Raw genomic sequence first — 8,457 nt, forward strand, 5'->3', positions numbered from 1 at the left:
ACAATTCTTATTCTCTACAGAAAGGCTACTTAACTTTTCATCTGGTGATAGTAAGCACTAAAATTCTGACTTATAGAATAGTAAAAATACCTCTGTGATTTAAGTTGAAAGAAGTACATTGGTACATGGTGGTTGCACCCAATATCAGGAATGCACAAATGTCCTTTTATTCAAAAATACAAAATAAATTATCTGTAGGCATGGACAATGGCAGCAGTAACCCATTATATATTGTCAACTGAAACCAGCAACTGATGGTTATAGTGATTTTCTTAAACATCAGCCTTCAGTCATTTTCTCCAGCTGACTTCTCTGAAGTTATTGGTGAGGAACACTGCCTTGAGCTTCCTGTTGCAGTTCATTAATAAAGCACTATTCTAGGAATAAGAACATCTCACTTCCCGTTCCACCCACTGCACCCATTCCAGGGTTCTTCCCTTCTTTAGGAATTTCTATAACTACAACTTATGATGTAGTTAACAGAGAGTCCACCCCATTAGCACCCAGTAAAGCAGTTCTCACAACCTTTGTTGGGTCAATTTTTCCTTTTTCCACCATATTCATAACATAGCATCATCACCAACTTCTGAGAAACTGCATAATTTTCTCAACTATCAAAAATCCTTCAACACCTGCATGCTTAACAACAGTAACTGCAGGATTTTTGAGTGTTCTTTTAATAACTTCTATACCAATTTTTAAACCTTCATTAGCTGGAGTTAATGAATCCAAGGCTCGAATGCCCTGGAGCAGGGCACAACCCTCTCCCAGAACAATGCCTTCTTCAACAGCAGCTCTTACAGCATTAAGGGCATCCATAACTCTTTCATTCATTTACTTTGACATCACCTGTCCCACCAGCCTTCAGCATTGCTACTCCATCTGAAAGTTTTGCCAGACATACATTCAGTTTTTCCTTCTCATATTCACTAATTGTAACATCTAACTGCTCAATGATTACTTGAATACATTTTTTAATTTGAGCCTTAAAAGAAAAAACCTTTTCCTTTTAAAAGCATAGCATCATATTTGGTCAAAATGACCTCTCCATTTTTTTCTAAGTTACGAGGCTAAATAGCTTCAAGATTGAGGGCTAACCCCTCTTCACTAGCCACTAGACCACCGGTAGAAATAGCTATATCTTCACATTGGTTCTTTCTGTTGTCACCAAAATCTGGAGTTTGACTGCTATGATCTGAAGACCAACTTTTAGCTTATTAAAAATGAGTGTACTTAGAGCTTCTCTATCAACATGTTTAGCAATTATGACCAAGGACTTACAGTGAGTATTGGCAATTTCAAGAGCATGTACAGTGGTCTGGACACTAGAAATTTTCATTTCATTCAATACCACATAGGTATCCTGGAATTCACATTTCTAACCTTTTAATATATTAATGAAGTATGGAGAAATATAGCCTCAATCAAACTTTATGCCTTTAATAATTTCTAATTCATCATTCAGTGTTTTTGCATCCTTTACTGTGATGACACCCTTTCTTCCAATCTTTTATTTGCATCAGAAATGATGTTGCCAATTTCTTTGTCTCCATTTGCAGAAATCGTAGCAACCTGAGCAATTTCTTCAGGGGTTGTCACAGTTCAGACAGCTTCTTAAGTTCAGCAATTACAGCATCAACAGCTAACATCACACTTCTGATTTCCACAGGATTAGCACTTTTGCTAATCTTTTCAAAGCCTTCCTTGGCAAAAGAGCATGCCAGTACAATAGCACTGGTGGTGGCCTCCCCAGCTTCGTCATTTGTGTTATTAGCAATATCTTGAACAAGTTTAACTCCAATATTTTTATGTTTATCCTTTACATCAATTGACTTTGCAACAGTCACAACATCTTTTGTTACTTTAGAACTTCCCCAGTTGATCAATCATTGTTTTTGGCCCTACTGTAACAGCTACAGCATCTGCTAAAAAGTCTACACCTTGAAGCAATAAGTCTTGGAAATCTGCACCAAATTTTACATCTCTGGCAAAATCCCAAGTGAGATAAGGGGCTAGTACCCTAGACACTGGTCTCATCTGGCAAAAGACTGTGGGTAATTGAAGCATTTCTGTGGGATGACAGTGGGACGTGGGTGCGGTGAGGCAGGTCGTCAGTGGCGAGTGAGGGATGAGTCTATTTCCATGTTTTTTATTAAATGGCTGAAATTATGCATTTCACACTATGGAAGTTCTTTCTAGATAATGCTGTTTTCCTTTTGAGAAGTATTTTTTTGTTTTGTTTTGTTTTTAGTTTGTGAGACACAGAGTAGGAACATATCATCTTCATCTGGTAAGGACTCCATGTGATTTAGAGTTGGATTTCAGCCCTTTCATTTCTTATTTGCCTTACTGAAATTCTGGGGTGTATACCAGGAATTCTTTACGCTGGCAAATCCTGAAGACTAATTTTAACTCACTAGCACCAAGAGATGCCAATAGCTCAGCTTCAGTCCTCAACCTGACAGTATTCACTTTCCTCTTGGTTCTCCTCTTCTTGGCCTGTGCTGCTTCTATATCAGTGAAAACCTAAGGGAAATAGAGAAGGGGAATGTTGGGTTGGCTTCAGTGAATTTTCTTTCTCTCAGTGATCTTGGTTCCACAATTCCTGGTTACACTGGTGGCTCTCTGATGCCTTCAGACAATTTAACTTTGTTTTGTTTTTGTGTTATATTAGCTGTTCTAGTTGTTCTCAGCTAGAGGATTGATTGGCCACAAATCTGTCATAGCCAGTAGGAAGAGACCCCTCCATTCCCTTTGATTCTGTCTCTGACTCCAGCCAATACCTGCTTTCAAGGACCAGAACACTTTTACTTACTTTTGATTGATCAAAACCTCTTTAATTCTGGTGACAGAGTTGTTCAAACAGTCTTTATCTCCTCCCCTTGTCCAAGGCAAGCCCTTCTCTGGAGGATCATCATAAGAAAACCAAAGAGAAAGATGACCCTGCATTCTAGGGTCAAGTGAACTATTTCTACAAAATCCTTGAGTCCTCAAACCCAGTATCCTCGTTTGCCCTGACCCTGCCTGTCCAGGTGTAGTGAGGAGCAACACTAACTCAGTGCTCATCCTACTAGAAGCTCCTGCCTCATGACACTGTAATCATTTGTGGAAGCCTAGAAATGTTTGTATCATTCACTAGACTAAATTCCTTAAGGAACTTTTATTGTCTGTATATTCAATTGCCTTTTCATATGACAGTAACTTTGTTAAATTTTCTCTAGAGAATCAACAAAGATAATTCAGTCATTCCTCTACTGTAGTTGTTTAAAATGTGCTTTTAATAATTAATAATTTTAAATTTTGTATTAATTTCATTTTTCTGATTACTTTTTACTAATAATATTTACACTGGGAATGATCAATTTGGGGAAAATGTCCATTAAGTTTCTCCATATTTGTAAGATTTTTCCACAGACTAATATCTGCCTTGATATATTTCTCTTCCAAGCTCACATCCTTTTGATGCTGGGTATCACTGGACACATTCAAATTGCAATATGACATTGATCTCTGCTCCTTTGGTTATGACATTGGGTGAGTCAGCACAATGGGAGGTAGAATGATTCTTGGAAGCCACCCCTATACCATAACACATAGCCATAAATTAACTGTAAACATAAATGAATGTGAACCACACAAGTACACCTCACTAAATCAAAACAGCCCAAATTGGCTTACCCAAACCCTTAGCTAGGTCCTGTGGCCACTCCAACTCTATCTGACAGGAGGGAAAGTGCAATGAAGGAAAAATTACAGTAGAAACAGACAGCTTTGTTTTGACTGATTATGGTTTTGACTTATGGTTTTGATTATGGTTTTGACATTATCAGTTTTGACTGATTATGGTTAAAATGTATTTGCAGATTTTACAGAAACATGTTACTATGAGAACATACTGCCCAGGCCCTTCCCAGGGCCTTACAGGGGCCATGAAGCTTAAACTTCATTAGCTTCAGGGTAAATCTACCTTGTATTTAAATATTATTAAAGACCACCCCCTTCAAAGAGTTAACTAATTTAGAATGTGGGCTCTGAAATAATCATGGACCAAGAAAAGAGGGCTAGGTCTTTTCCCTTTATAAAAATTCATACATATGGTCTTGGAGAGATTCAGTACCACATCAACTCCCTTCCCCTAATGGTCTTATATCAATAGGACTTCCCAAGGGGAGGAACAAAAGAGCAATAGTTATTCCCCAAATCCTTTCTCTCTTTCCCTCCAAGTCTTCAGTCCAATACACTTGTAATATTAATACTTTGCCTCCTTAACCTTAAATGGAACTAACATTCATCAAATACCTATTACCTGTCAGACGCTGTTACTCAGTATCTTCACATTATTGCCAGATAATTAGGGCAACAATTCCTGAGGATATAATGAAGGTATAGTTGCAATGAGTCGATTCCAGTCACTGTAGATGGGAGATCATTACTTATGTACATATTTATGTTTCATATATTAATCTACAGGTTATATTTAAAGTATAAGGATTTACATAAATTTTCCAGAATAAGATTCTATTGGCTGTGTTTATGTCTTTATATAAAATTTAACTCTTAAAATAGGATTTTTCTTGGGGGTATGTGTGAAAGTGATTAAGAATTATTTATTTGGCAAAAGTTGGTGGAGATCAGTTTGTTATTTGTTTCCCAACACCTGCATTAACATCCATGTGCACACAGTTTTTTTTAAAGCAAATTCAAATAAGGAAGGAGCAAGATAAAATCCTAGATTTATCTATCACACGACTATAATAACTATTGTACTGTATATACAGCAAATACATAAGTTGGCTCTAAATGTTTTCTGATACTGCACATTTGTTTTCTTAAGATCCACAAAATGCTGATGAGTGAAATACAGCTTTTCATTTGTTGACTCAACAACCAGAAAACTAATTAGGGCTAGAGGCACATGCATTCATCAACTTAGAATCCTGTCAAACCCTGAAAGGTCTGAGGCAGTGGTAGCTAAATTGATGTTAGGAATATATGAGTTCTTCTTTCTTAGGAAAAATAAGATCTCAAAAACATTTCTTAGACATGGAAATTGCTTAGAACATATTTAATGCTGTAAGTGCAAATATTGAAAATGTGAGCCCTTTCAGTTACCGGGGAGGAGACATGGTATCTAGCTGGGACCAGAGTGGCAGCTCTGCTGACGGTCAGCCATGGTGTGGGGCAAGGTCCTTCACCATGCCTGGCACCACTAGGTTGCCAGGCAGCAATGAACTGTGATTAAAATCAAGAAATCAGGACTTACATTTTCATTGGAAAAAGGCTGAAAACTCACTTCAGATATAGAAATGGTGCTAAAATGTGACCATTTCTATGCCCCTCAGATATTCTGTACCCACAGAGTATTTTCCCTCCATTCTTTCCTACATCAGTCAGAAGATGGATGAACCACCTATGGCACCAGAAAAAGCAGCAGCTGAAGGCACAGAGCCCTTCACCCTATTCTTCCCTGAACAGGAAACCTCAAAAACACTTGTCATTTGATAGAGTTGATGTCACAAATGTCAATCATTACTAAGTAATGCTTATTGCATTCCTGGAGTTGCTCTAGATGCTACAAATCATCTCTTACTACTGGTACAACTGAGAATTGCCAGTCACTTCCTTCTTCATGTAGGTATCTTATGTTTCCAAATTGTACCAAGAAGTGATTGTTCTGAGATGTGGAGGCAGCCCTCCCCACAAGTGTTTTGCTGCCCAGTACAAAAAGTGGTTGTTTTTTTCCCCCAAATCTATGCATACCTCTCTCATTTCTTATGCCATTTTTTTTTTTTTTTTTTTTTTGGCCAGGAAATTATACAACCCAAGGTCAGTGTTGCTTTCAAAGATAATGATAGCTGCCATCTATTGAGCAGCTATTGTTTTGTTTAACCATTATAAAAACACTGCGAAGCAAGGAATCCTTTTTCCATTTTGAGACAAGGAAATGGAAGTTCAGAGAAGTCAAGCATCTTGAGCAAGGCTACAAGTAAGAAATAAGTCCAGGATTCCAAGCCCAGTTTGTTTGAACTCAGAGTCTATGGGATGGATAGATGGATATATATTGTGGGGGAAACAAACAAACACACCTGGAATTAGAAATGACACCAAATTCTGATAAGTAACTCCCCTGTACCTTGCCTCTCCGGGATAAACATCTCAAGTTGCTACAATCCTTCTTTCTATGACATAGTTAGAGATGTCCTCATCACTCTGGTCACTGTCTTTTAGACCTACTTGAGTTTGTCAAAGGCCCTGTTCAGGCCAAAACAAAACACAGTGCTCCAACTGCCTTTTACCAGTGCAAAAAAGACCAGAACCCCTGGCTTCTCTTGGGAGGGATACTGCTGAGAAATAAAGGTCAAGTTTAAAGCGCAGTTCTACATGTGTGATGGTTCCCAATGCATAGTAGTGCTTGTACTTTCATCACTGCAGCCAGCTCTGGTGCTAATGCTTAGAACCTTGACCATGTTCTTCTCATATGGCAGCTGCATTCAACACAACTCTGTGGTCTTTCTCAATAGAGTGATCACTCAGATGTGTCGTCCTGCAGCCCCCACCCTTGTGTAGTTCATCGAGAGGGACACACCAGTCGTTCAAAGGCTCTGGCTTACACTGCCTTTGTCTGCTCTGGGCTGTGCACTTTCTGATTATCTTGCAGGATCACTTATTCACACTGAAGAGGCAGCTATTAAAACTGAAATCCAAAAGGGGCAGAGAAGAACGAGGCTTATAATATTCATCCCATTTCTCCAGTTCTGCTGTTTTTATTTCACTTTACCCTTAGGCTTTTGACTTCAATATGGTGTTATTTTCTATTACAATACTCCACGGTTTCTGTGGTCATTATTATATTTGTTTCTCCGTAACCAAAGATGGAGGTGGGAGAATTAAATCCCTTTGTCAAAAGTGTAGCAGAGGCACTGTGTCCATAACACACCCATGTTAATGCCTCTCTTTCCATAAAGATCCAACTTGTATCCTGCTTTCCATAGAACCTCTTCTGATCGCCCCCAACCCCTGGTAATTTCTCCTTCTTCCAGCTTCTGTGTGCGATACTGCAAGATACTGGAGGAATCTTTGTCTGGAAAATTACACCTCTGTCATACTGGATTCTTGCATGCTACCTTTGTTTGGGTTAGTGCTGACATTTTTAGAAGGCTGGGATCCTCTGAATCATCAGCACCTGGGGCTTCAGTACAGTAACCTTCAAGGTTGTGGCAACAACAAACGTCCTCAGCCCCGCTGCTCCTAGCAGAAGGTGTTTTAGCACAAACAGGTGATGCTTTAAGTTCATGGATAAAGTTTGGTGAGTGCCAATAATAAACAAAGGAGTGGAAACTGAAAGGGACGAACAATTCCAGAGACAAGACTTCGGGATCTTATCACGATGGTAACCCTTTGGGAACTGGGAACTGGATCAATACTCTGGGATCCTGGGATCTCTGTAAAACAAAACAAAACAAACAAAAACAAAACAAAAACTCAGAAAACAAAGCAATATCTGCTTTACTGGATATGCAGAAAATTTATCTAGTAATTGCCTAGTAACATAACTAATAATATAAATTGATGATTAAAAAAACAAACTGCAGGCCAGGCACGGTGGCTCACACCTGTAATCCCAGCACTTTGGGAGGCTGAGGCAGGTAGATCACAAGGTCAAGAGATGGAGACCATCCTGGTCAACATGGTGAAACCCTGTCTCTACTAAAAATACAAAAATTAGCTGGGCGTGTGGTGTGTGCCTGTGGTCCCTGCTACTCGGGAGGCTGAGGCAGGAGAATCACTTGAACCTGGGAAGGGGAGGTTGCAGTGAGCAGAGATCGCTCCTCCGCACTCCAGTTTGGCGACAGAGTGAGACTCTGCCTCAAAACATAAATAAATAAATAGAATAAAAGAAAATAAACTACATGCTCCTTTGGATTTTGGATTGCATATATGGATATATGGAATAATTCCAAGGGGTGTGAATATGAAGAGCAACCAGAGAGAACCTGTGCTGAAACTCACATGGTTTGCGGATGTGGATACCACAATGTGAAGAAAAGAGCCCTGCTTCTTTCTATACTTTTCATGCTGGCTCTGAGTCCTAAAGCAGGTCACTCTCTGTGGTTATGTTTTCTCATCTCTAAAATGAAGGAATGAAGGTGTTAAATTTCATGCTATCTAAAACATTTCCAACTGTAAAATTCTCTAAGCTATTCCCACTCCAGCAGGAAATCATTTTGTTTTCATTTCTACATATCTTTAATTTTAGATGATATCATGCCTAGAAATGGTTCCATAAAAGGATAAAGTACTTTAAATCACTCTCTCTCTCATCTGTTTTTTTGTATACATAGAAAATGTCTGTTATCAGTGATTTCTGCGGTTGGGAAAGTGATTTTTACTTTTCTCTCTACTGCTGTGCTATTAGATTTTTAAAAAATAATAGCATACATTTATTAAAAATATGAA

General features: G+C 38.7%; 1 pseudogene; it reads right to left on the reverse strand.

Moving 5' to 3' along the window:
* Window positions 1-372: 372 nt before the first annotated feature.
* Window positions 373-2,067, reverse strand: LOC111538100 (annotated as a pseudogene).
* Between the last annotated feature and the right edge of the window lie 6,390 nt (window positions 2,068-8,457).

Source organism: Piliocolobus tephrosceles, chromosome 5 (assembly GCF_002776525.5).
Source record: "Piliocolobus tephrosceles isolate RC106 chromosome 5, ASM277652v3, whole genome shotgun sequence".
Taxonomy (NCBI): Eukaryota; Metazoa; Chordata; class Mammalia; order Primates; family Cercopithecidae; genus Piliocolobus; species Piliocolobus tephrosceles.